This window comes from Pelobates fuscus, chromosome 1 (assembly GCF_036172605.1).
Source record: "Pelobates fuscus isolate aPelFus1 chromosome 1, aPelFus1.pri, whole genome shotgun sequence".
Taxonomy (NCBI): domain Eukaryota; kingdom Metazoa; phylum Chordata; class Amphibia; order Anura; family Pelobatidae; genus Pelobates; species Pelobates fuscus.
In genome coordinates, this window is record NC_086317.1 from 4,121,356 (window position 1) to 4,134,617 (window position 13,262).

Consider the following 13,262-nt stretch of genomic DNA (forward strand, 5'->3'; position numbering starts at 1 on the left):
AGTCTCTAGGTCTGCTATAGTGCGTATTAATGTTTGAACCTGTGCGTCGTGGTCTTTCTTCCGTTGGGTGCACAGTCTAATGAACTGGCCCCGGATCACACATTTATGTGCCTCCCAGACCGTAAGTGGGGGTACGTCCGCGGTGTTGTTGTCGGTGAACTAGTGTGTCAGAGACTGCGTGATTTGGGTGGTAACGTCAGGGTCGGCTAATACGCTCTCATTTAACCGCCATTGGCGTTCTCGAGGTTTGAGAAGCGGCGTTGAAAGCCTAATTTGTACTGGGGCATGGTCCGAGTCGTGTTGTATACCTATAGTGGATGTGGTGAGGAAAGGGAGAAACTCTTGGGCGAGGAAAATGTAGTCTATCCGACTATATCTGTGGTGAACTGCGGAATAGCATGTATAATCTTTGGTCTCAGGATGCGCCACCCTCCAGCAGTCGACCAGGCCCGCCTTAGCCAAGGCGTGCCTGGCCTGGCGAATACAATGTGTAGGGATCGTGGTGGTGCCCGTGGATGTGTCCATCCGGGGCTCCAGAGGGATGTTAAGGTCACCAGCCAGCACTAGGGTACCTTCCCGGAATTTCTCTAACTGCGACAGGGTTCTCGCCAAAAATCGGTGTTGTCCCTTATTGGGGCAGTAGATCATGGCGAAAGTATACTTGTGTTCTGCGATTGTTCCCTTCACAAATAGAAAACGTCCGGTAGGGTCGGCCAGAGAAGTGGTATTCTCAATCGGGACTGTATTAGCAAATATAATAGCAACGCCTGTGCGTTTAGCATCGGGGTTGTTGGCGTAAAATCCCAAGGGGGACCTCCTGTCCCGCACCTGGGGGGCATCGACCCCCTTAAGGTGCGTCTCCTGTAAAAATGCTACCGAGATCCTCTGAGACCATAGGGATCTCAGCAGATGTCGTCGTTTCTCAGGGGCGTTGAGGCCGCGTACGTTGTGTGAGTGTAAAAGTAGAGGTGCAGGCGCGAAGGTGGTCGCCATGACTGTCTGGGGGCGGGGGCCGAGCCTCGTGGAAGGGGAGGGATGCAAGAGTGGGTGGAGAGGGGGTGGAGGGTCTGGTGGAGGATGGGGGATGGATAGAGAAAGAAGAGAGAAAGAAGGGGAGGGGGGGGAGGTGTCTTGGGTGGGAAGGGGGGGGTAGGGCGATGGAGAGGGAGGTAATTAAGAACTGTCCTTGTGCCGGGGGGGGGGAGCCCGTCAAGTTTGCAAGAGCAAAAGGCAACTATAGCCCTAGGTCAGGTGAGGAGGACCTAATTTACAGGTGGGTCAGTTGCAGGGGGGTGAAGGATAACAGTAGATGAAGTCCGTCATGAACGGTCGGAGTCCGGCTACCCTCGACCCACGTCGAGGGGTGCCCACTGTGCCTCCCGCAAGATGGGAACTTGGGGGGGGCTTCGACTTAGGGAACCGTTGTGGGTAAGGAGATGGGACAGTCTACCATTGTCGATGTATTGGCACTCCGGGTAGGGACGTACAAGTCACTGCTAAGACAGTCGTAGGTTGTGTCGTGAGCCGGGTGGTCGACCCCGGGGGTCACCATGTAGGGTGGGGGCAGGCCAATGCACATCCGTGTGGAGTCGTGTCAGTATGGGACCCCGTTTAGGAATAAGAAAATAACCCGGGGGAGACTCCCGGTGGGGGCTGAAGCCTGGCAGCTCAGTATGCACTAACACCTAAAGAATTGACAGTTAATAGCACCTTGAACAATGCATAACTTTATAAAACATTAATGGCATGAAATTCTTGGCAACATACATTTAGCTCATGGAAACACTACGTGGACAACCACCGGGTCGCAGCAGAGCCGTCTCTCGGTAGCACCGGGGTGGTACCGCAGGGTTTGTATCCGAGGGTGGTGATGCACGGCTCTACTGGCATGTTGAAGCGCGGACCTGGGGTTGCGGCCGCGCTCAGTGACAGGCGGATCCAAGGGGCATACACCCGTTGGTGCCGCCCGATGAACAGGAGTGGACCGTGCGGTCTGTAATATGTAATGTAGCAAATGGTGTCACCGATCTCGACAAGCCGAGGTACATGATAACATAATAAAACATGCATACAATAAAACATAAAACATAAAGATCGGGCCCGCAGCCTCGGTCAGGGGCCCATTAAAACGATATGACCCCAGGTTCCCCCACCATATGCAACGTGGGAAAGCGGACATCGGTTAAATCAAGGGTGTCTCGTGGGGTTCAGCTTGCCTCAGGATAGTCCATGGCGACCCCCGCCGGGTGGTGAGGGGCAACAAGGGTGGGGTTTCGCTGGCAATAGGTAAGTTCTAAGGACCCCTGCCCTGCGTGGATATCGGGCGCATCTGGCCGGTCCCAGTCAGAGTTCGGGGGGAAACCGTATCTCAGGTGACCCAAGTCATTGTGTTGAAATAAAGTACCCGCTCCCCTCCCAAATACAACGTGGGCCCACGGGAAGTCAAGGTGGGGCCATGGGTGACAGTATAGTCCCAGGGGCGTCTTACGGCCGTATAGGCTATGTGACCCGGTGTCCGTCCCTGAGAGTGTGTTAGGGGTTTCCCAGTGGATACGTGTGCAAGTACTTAGCTTTTTATTGGTGATACCCGGGTAGGACCACTGGTGTCGGCGTCTGCTCAGGACGGTCTGCGGACTCCGGGCTCGGGTCTGGGCTGTTGCAGTCACTCCTCCGATCCACCTGGGCCACCCCAGCGCATGGGTTGCGTGTTCCTGCGGGGTTGGGTGCGGAGGGGCTCGGGGACATCAGGGTGCGTTGGGGCGAGGTGGTGGCTGGTCCAAGATCCAATTGCGGACGGTGACTGGCGGCAGGTCAAGGGCCCTCAGGAAGCCGGGTAGGTCGTTGGGCCATCTCAAGGAGCACCACGTGTTCCCCTTTTTTTCGCCTGGAGGCTGAATGGAAAGCCCCACTTATATGGGATACGTTTCTCCTGGAGCGAGCGTGTCAGCGGTCGCAGAGCTCTCCGGGCATCGAGGGTGAGGGTAGATAGGTCCTGATATAGAGAGACCGAGGCGTCTTGGAAGGTGACCGACTGTGTGCGGGCTGCTCTCATAATAGCGTCCTTAAGCTGGAAGGAGAGTAGGCAGCAGATCACGTCTCTGGGGAGGCCGTCACTTCTAGGGGGGCGTAGGGCCCTGTGGGCGCGCTCGATGTGGAATTCGACCGGTGCCTCGTCGCCCAAGATATGGGTGAAGAGTTGCGCGAGGGCTTTGTTGAGGTCTTCAGGCTCGGTTTCAGGCAGGCCTCTGATTCTAATATTGTTTCGTCTCCCCCTGTTGTCCAGGTCCTCCACCTGCCGGCGGAGCTCCAAGAGCACGGAGCCTTGTCTGGCAGTGGCATGATCAGTAGCCTGGGAGTGTTGTATGGCCTGTAGATTCTCGCTCTCCAGCTCTGTGACTCGAACCTCGAGGGCCGAGAGATCCCTACGCACCTCCATTATCTCCTCACGGATCGCTGCTTTAAGCTCCGTTATCATGGCGGCCTTGTCATGTTTGGTGAACATGTTGTCAGAGATGGCTGCTAGCTCTGCCGTGATCTGTGTGAGGGTGTCGCCCCTCGCCGAACTGGGCTCGGAGTCCGCGCCACTCTCTGCGCCCGGAGATGCCGCCGCCATCTTGTCAGCATGCCTCGTGGCCCGGTAGCCGTCTGGGGTAGTGAGGAAATCGTCCATTGGGCCGGCTTGATTTCTCGGGGGACTTGGGGCAGAGGGCCCTGGGGTCCCTAAGCGTCTGGTTTTACCCATCTTGCGGGTACAAATCAGCAGTTATATAGGGCTTTGTGGGTCGAGGATGCGGAGCTCCGGTGAAGTGCGACTTACTCCATTCACTGTCAGGCCACGCCCCCCGCAACTAAGATAATTTTTGCCAGATATTGGAAAAGTAATAAAGCTCCAGACTGGATTGAAATCAAAAAGCAAGCAATATATCAATGGAAAATGGAAAGTGGAATAATCCAGGGAAACTCGGTTGGTTTAAAGAAATCCTGTAATTGGGATAAAATGGTGGATAAGTTTATCGCTAGTAATTAAATTAGTAATTTAGAAGGTTGGTGTAGCCCCCAGTGTGTGTCTGATCCTGGAGGGATACTAGCAAAACGTATGTATCAATGCAGGAAAGTAATAAGGGGATGGCAATACGCTAGTTCCACGGGATGGTATGTGTGAATGGTACGAATCTTGTTTTTAATGCTTCCTCTATTTGGATATTCATGGTTCCCATAGATATGATTACTTTGTACTGAGGTACTCTGGTAAAGCTATAGAAGCAGGGCCGCCATCAGGGGGTGACAACCGTGACAGTTGTCACGGGCCCGGCGGCCCTGGGGGGCCCGGCAGTCCGGGGCCCCACTTTCCCTCTCTGCATACATAGATCGCGAATATCGCGATCTATGTGTGCAGCCGCGGGCCCCCGGCTCCCTGTTGCCGCAGAGGGGGCCCAGGCCTCCAGCCTCTTCTCTTCTCCTCCCTGCTAATAACTCTCGCGAGACCCGGTTGCCATGGCAACGCTCCGCGGGTCTCGCGAGAGTTATTGGAGGAGAGAAGAGGAGAAGCTGGAGGCCTGGGCACCCTCTGCGGTAACAGGAAGCCGGGGGGCCCCACCATGCCACCGGACCACCGTGGATGGAATCTCCCCCCTCCATAGACACAGGTAAGCAGGGAGGGGGAGAAACAATTTAATTAATCAATTTTTTTTTGGTTTTTTTTTAATAATGTTAAAATGACCCCCCCTCCCCCTCCTCATTACAAATTTACACACACACACTACATACACTGACACAACACACACACACACACACACACACACACTACATACACTGACATAACACACACACACAACATACACTGACATAACACACACACACAACATACACTGACATAACACACACACACAACATACACTGACAAAACACACACACTGCATACACTGACACAACACACACACACACTACATACACTGACAAAACACACACACTGCATACACTGACACAACACACACACTGCATATACCAACACAACACACACTGCATACACTAACACAACACACTCTGCATACACTGACACAACACACACACTGCATATACCAACACAACACACACTGCATACACTAACACAACACACTCTGCATACACTGACACAACACACTCTGCATACACTGACACAACACACTCTGCATGCACTGACACAACACACACTGCATACACTTACACAACCCACACTTTGCATACATTGACACAACACACTCACCGCATACACTAACACAACACACACTCTGCATACACTGACACAACACACACACCGCATACACTAACACAACACACACCGCATACACTGACACAACACACACACCGCATACACTAACATAACACACACACCGCATACACTAACACAACACACACACCGCATACACTAACACAACACACACACCGCATACACTAACACAACACACACACACTGCATACACTGACACAACACACACTCTGCATACACTGACACAACACACTGCATACACTAACACAACACACACTGCATACACTAACACAACACACTCTGCATACACTGACACAACACACACTGCATACACAAACACACACACTGCATACACTAATACAACACACACTGCATACACTAACACACACAGTGCATACACTAATACAATACACACACTGCATTCACTAATACAACATGCACTCTGCATACACTACACACTAACACACTCACTGCATCCACTATACTGACACACACTCTGCATTCACTACACTAACACACACTCTGCATCCGCTACACACTAACACACTCTGCATTCACTACACTAACACACACTCTGCATTCACTACACTAACACACACTGTGCATCCGCTACACACTAACACACTCTCTGCATTCACTACACTAACACAGACTCTGCATCCGCTACACACTAACACACTCTCTGCATTCACTACACTAACACACACTCTGCATCCGCTACACACTAACACACCCTCTGCATTCACTACACATTAACACACACTCTGCATTCACTACACATTAACACACTCTCTGCATTCACTACACTAACACACTCTCTGCATTCACTACACTAACACTCTCTGCATTCACTACACTAACACTCTCTGCATTCACTACACTAAGACACTCTCTGCATTCACTACACATTAACACACACTCTGCATTCACTACAAATTTACACACACACTACATTCATTACACTGACACACTCTGCATTCACTACACCCTAACACACACTCTGCATTTATTACACACTAACACACACTCTGCATTCATAAACTATGCACACACTCTGGATTCACTATACTGACACACACTCTGCATTCACTACACTAACATACACTCTGCATCACCTGTACACACAGCATCCACTACACAAACATCCTGTATTCACAGTACACACACTACATCCACCACAAATTGAAACATTCTGCATTCACTATACACAGACACTGTGTCTAATACACACACTACATCCACTACAGACACTGCATCCACTAAACACATTTCATCTAGTACATACAAACACTACATCCACTACACAAACACACACTACATCACTGTACACATACTACATCCACTACTCAAACACTCTCTGCATTCACTACACATTAACACTCTGCATTCACTACACTAACACACACTCTGCATCCGCTACACACTAACACACCCTCTGCATTCACTACACATTAACACACACTCTGCATTCACTACACATTTACAAACACTCTGCATTCGCTGCACTAACACACACACTACATTAATTACACTGACACACTCTGCATTCACTACACCCTAACACACACTCTGCATTACACACTAACACACACTCTGCATTCACTAAACTATGCACACACTCTGGATTCACTATACTGACACACACTCTGCATTCACTACACTAACATACACTCTGCATCACCTGTACACACAGCATCCACTACACAAACATCCTGTATTCACAGTACACACACTACATCCACCACAAATTGAAACATTCTGCATTCACTATACACAGACACTGTGTCTAATACACACACTACATCCACTACAGACACTGCATCCACTAAACACATTTCATCTAGTACATACAAACACTACATCCACTACACAAACACACACTACATCACTGTACACATACTACATCCACTACTCAAACACTCTCTGCATTCACTACACATTAACACTCTGCATTCACTACACTAACACACACTCTGCATCCGCTACACACTAACACACCCTCTGCATTCACTACACATTAACACACACTCTGCATTCACTACACATTTACAAACACTCTGCATTCGCTGCACTAACACACACACTACATTCATTACACTGACACACTCTGCATTCACTACACACTAACACACACTCTGCATTCATTACACACTAACACACACTCTGCATTCACTAAACTATGCACACACTCTGCATTCACTAAACTATGCACACACTCTGGATTCACTATACGACACACACTCTGCATTAACTGTACACACAGCATCCACTACACAAACATCCTGTATTCACAGTACACACACTACATCCACCACAAATTGAAACATTCTGCATTCACTATACACAGACACTGTGTCTAATACACACACTACATCCACTACAGACACTGCATCCACTAAACACATTTCATCTAGTACATACAAACACTACATCCACTACACAAACACACACTACATCACTGTACACATACTACATCCACTACTCAAACACTCTCTGCATTCACTACACATTAACACTCTGCATTCACTACACTAACACACACTCTGCATCCGCTACACACTAACACACCCTCTGCATTCACTACACATTAACACACACTCTGCATTCACTACACATTTACAAACACTCTGCATTCGCTGCACTAACACACACACTACATTCATTACACTGACACACTCTGCATTCACTACACACTAACACACACTCTGCATTCATTACACACTAACACACACTCTGCATTCACTAAACTATGCACACACTCTGCATTCACTAAACTATGCACACACTCTGGATTCACTATACGACACACACTCTGCATTAACTGTACACACAGCATCCACTACACAAACATCCTGTATTCACAGTACACACACTACATCCACCACAAATTGAAACACTCTGCATTCACTATACACAGACACTGCGTCTAATACACACACTACATCAACTACAGACACTGCATCCACTAAACACATTTCATCTAGTACATACAAACACTACATCCACTACACAAACACACACTACATCACTGTACACACACTACATCCACTACTCAAACACACTCTGCGTTCACTATACACACTGCATCTGCTACACTAACACACTCTGCATTCACTGCACAAACAGTATCTAATACACACAAACACTACATCCATTACACACATTCTAATTCACTTGCACTATACACACCACATTCAGTCCCACATCATTGTCAGCGGACTAGGTAGGGCGTGGGCGGGCTCGGGAGGGAGGGGTCGGGGGGGGGGGGGCCCAGACCTTGTGCTTTGTCAGGGGCCCCAAAATTTCTGATGGCAGCCCTGTATAGAAGTATATCCTTGGGTATAAGTATGTAAGATATATACATGTATTTATTGTATCAGTGTTTTTTTTTTTTTAATTAATTCTTGTACTATGTTTAAAATGGAAACACTTTTAGGAGCAATCTTGAAATGTCTAGAGAGGAACTGTTTGCATGTTTTTGTAATTCTAATATGAAAAAAAAAAAACTTTTGAAGAAATAAAAATATATTAAAAAAAAACAAACAAAAAAAAACATATTGCTGAGCCACTCAAAAAGCTGACTCAGACTTAGGTGCTTGAAGAGAAGGCAGAGGTGGATATCTTCTGAGATCGGCTGTATGTCTTATGCCCAGATCCAGCTGTGCTCTAAAGTTTGCACACCCTTGGAGAATTGGTAATATATGAACCATGTGTAAATAAAACATGAGTGAGCAGGAAATACACATTGCTTTTATTTTTGTATGGGTTTCATAGGTTATAACAGAATGGCACATTCATAGAACAAAACATGGCAATAAAGAAAAAAATGAAATGACCCCTGCTCAAAAGTGTGCAAACCCTTAGTTCTTAATACTGTGTATTGCCCCCTTTAGCATCAATGACAGCGTGCTGTATTTTGTAAGAGCAATACACTATTGTAAAGTAACACAATTCAAATAATGGGAGTGCAATCAAACCAACATATATACAACACCATAATACTTATTGTAAGTTGTTCTTCGTCAAAGCTGGTTTCATATTTATCGGTACAAAAGACATGACAACAGACAAGCGCATAGCGCAATATTGTATTATACAAATTTGGTGAATGTAGTTTTTCACAGAAGCACTCACATGGACCAGAGTCTCATATAGCAGGACCTGGCTTTAGAAGTGTATAGATTTCACTGGCTGGTCTCCCTTAAAGGTGATCCTCAGCAATCTGGAATGAGGCGGAAGACTGGGTTCTATAAGTCATACATTTATACAGTTAAAAACATTCAAATTCAGGCACCAAATTTACTTTTTAGCACCAAAAAAAATAGAATTTTTAAAACTGCAATGTAAGCACAATATTTGACGGTTCTATTTGACTCTCAGATATGAAGTGCATCGCAGGCCACACATGTACTATTTAGCAGCAAAAAAATTGAATAAAAAGGAATATAAACCATACCGGAGGGTCGATTCCTAAGACTCAGATGGAATTTACTGAATTAAAGGATTATAAGAATCAAGCGGAAATTTAAAAAGAACATTTTTTTAGAAAGAGGACATGATCCAATATTGCTGGAAAAACCCTGCGAATGGATAGGTAAAAAAATGTCTAAGAATTGTTGGAATTTCAGGTCAATGTGGGGGAACAGAAGGAAGAAAAGGTAGAAAATCCCCTTAGTTTTGACTTTAGTTCTAACATGCAGAACGTACGCAGGGCGATGCAGACTAATTGGCTTATTTTAAAAGAACATCAAGATATTAAGTCTTTTATAAGAAAAAAAAACTATTTTTTTTTAGAAGAGTGAGAAGTTTTATTGATAAGGAAGTGAAGACATAAAGTAACCATTTTTAAAGGAAACAAATGGTTATTATTGTGAAGACCGTAGGGGTTGTAAAGTACAACAGATTAAAAATAAAAATGTTAAAAAATGCATTATGTCTACAACTAAAAAGGAATTAATTGTTTCATTACTTGTAACACCAGAAATAGTATTGATATGCTTAGCTGTCCCTGTGCTTTCCAATACATAGGGAAAACATCACAAGTTCTCAAGATTCACAATATTAACAATATAATACAAATATTCCCAAATCAGAGAATATCTAAGCACTTTTCAGAGGTTCATAATAGGTTGTTGGGACAATGTTAATATCATTAGCAAAACAAAGATGAAATGGATTTTTGATATGGATTTTATCACCCCATGGCTTAAATGGCCATTTTGAAATTCACTTTGACAATTAATTTGTTACATTTAAATTTTATATTTTTTCTGTCTTACATAGGTTATAATTTTTAATAATTAATATTCAAAAACATGTTTTTGTTTTTTGTTATTTAATATTCATGGAAGCCCTCCTAAATGTTGTATTTTGAATAATTTTAAACAGCATTTTTAATAGTTTTTGTGAACTGTAATAAGTTATGGTTTTAAGTTTTGTTGTACTTATTGAAAAATTATGTTTATTGTTTATGTATATATATATTTTTTTTTAAAAATTCCCTAAGAATTTGGACTGTTTAAGTGCCCTCACGTATTATACATTGGGAGATTATTCTGGACTCAAAAAATATGGCGGACTAGACTTTGGGGCCGTCCGATCTGCTATGGAATTCATAATTTACGTAATTGAATGCCGATCATATGACTTAGAGCTGCATTGAGGCCAGATGGGAAGACGTCGTGATGTAAGGACATTGGCGTTAGAGCAGATTCACGTGACCCTCAATCACAGCCTCAGGACGTCAAGGCACCGGGACATTTAGACATGGGGCGTCCTGACGTCAACGCTGATGTAAGCAGAAGAACAGGAGATATAAGTGGGGATCAAACGAAGCTGGAAAGAGAGTCAAACTCAAAATAAAAGGCAGGAACTTTGCCAGAATGAAAGCACCAAATCACGTTTGATAAAGACAAGAGTGGAAACACGTCAAGTGCAGGTGGACTTTTGATTCTCTTTATTGAGAATTGGTTTTACCTTGTTTTGCCTATTAAACTAGAGTTTTTAACCATTTATCCTGCATTTTGGATTTTCATTGGAGGATGACTCTTACAGCATGGCTGAGACATACAGCCGATCTCACGAGACATCTACCTCTGCTTTCTCTTCATGGCACCCAAGTCTGAGCCAGCTGTTTGAGTTGGGAGGGTTTGTTTATATACAGGCAGTGGCGTACATACCGGGGCCCCATGGGTTGTGTGTACGCCACTGTATACAGTACTACCCTATGGTCTATTTTCTATTTTGTCTTTTAGATTTATAAGTTGTATCCATTTTATGGTAAAATTGCTTATTATTTGTGTGCTCGATAAACTGAAGCAACGTTGTAAAGAAGAGTCGGGCAAACAATGCGAGAGACTGATAAAGTCAGACAGATCATGGTTACTGCACGTTATTGCTGCTAAAGGTGATTCTACAAACTATTGAATCATACGGTGTACTTAGTTTTTCACACATGGCTTCTCCTTTTTGGTTTTATTTTTGTTTTATAAATCGTGACACGGTGTAATATGTCATGTGATGTTCATCTGAGGTTGTATTTATCTAATTTTAAGACCTGATAAGGAACCGGTGGTTGTAATTATTTCCTGATATGTAAAACAATAAAATGTAAAGTGGGTGTACTTTCTTTTTCCCATGACTTTATATTTTAGTTCCAGTTGTAATGTAACCAAATGAGGAGCTGTCCACGCTGGGGGTGTACGTACTATAGGCAGGTGGTGCAAGGCATGGTTATGGAGGCCCATGTCACCTACAGTGTTTTTATATATAAGGAGACTGGCTCGGGCATCATGAAACCCCCTCCCCCCCTTGTTACAGCAAATGGGCGCCGTATTACAAACACTAACACTTCATAATAATACTAATAAGGAAGGAAAACTTCCTGCTTTCACACAGTGTCGATGTTGGCAACGCTGGTCTCTGAACGTTGCTAAAACTAGATTCTCGCCGCTTCCTCTTTCTTGTCAATGTTAAAATAGACGTTTTACAGAGAAAATGTGGCGGATCTGGACCTGTGTATTACTGTCCTGGATAATCCTGGCTAACGGTTTGTAATGTAATAAAGATATGGAATGTATTATAGAGAGGAGACTCAGCATTGTGTGAGGGGAGAGAGGAGACACAGCATTGTGTGAGGGGAGAGAGGAGACACAGCATTGTGTGAGGGGGAGAGAGGAGACACAGCATTGTGTGAGGGGAGAGAGGAGACTCAGCATTGTGTGAGGGGAGAGAGGAGACTCAGCACTGTGTGAGGGGAGAGAGGAGACTCAGCACTGTGTGAGGGGAGAGAGGAGACTCAGCACTGTGTGAGGGGAGAGAGGAGACTCAGCATTGTGTGAGGGGAGAGAGGAGACACAGCATTGTGTGAGGGGAGAGAGGAGACTCAGCATTGTGTGAGGGGAGAGAGGAGAAAGAGCATTGTGTGAGTGGGGGAGAGAGCAGACTCAGCACTGTGTGAGGGGAGAGAGGAGACTCAGCATTGTGTGAGGGGGAGAGAGGAGAAAGAGCATTGTGTGAGTGGGGGAGAGAGCAGACTCAGCACTGTGTGAGGGGGAGAGAGAGGAGAAAGCAGTTTGTGAGGGGGAGAGAAAGGAGACACAACATTGTGTGAGGGGGAGAGAAGACACAGCATTGTGTGAGTGGGGGAGAGAGGAGACTCAGCACTGTGTGAGGGGAGAGAGGAGACTCAGCATTGTGTGAGGGGAAAGAGGAGACTCAGCACTGTGTGAGGGGAGAGAGGAGACTCAGCACTGTGTGAGGGGAGAGAGGAGACTCAGCATTGTGTGAGGGGAGAGAGGAGACACAGCATTGTGTGAGGGGAGAGAGGAGACTCAGCATTGTGTGAGGGGAGAGAGGAGAAAGAGCATTGTGTGAGTGGGGGAGAGAGCAGACTCAGCACTGTGTGAGGGGAGAGAGGAGACTCAGCATTGTGTGAGGGGGAGAGAGGAGAAAGAGCATTGTGTGAGTGGGGGAGAGAGCAGACTCAGCACTGTGTGAGGGGGAGAGAGAGGAGAAA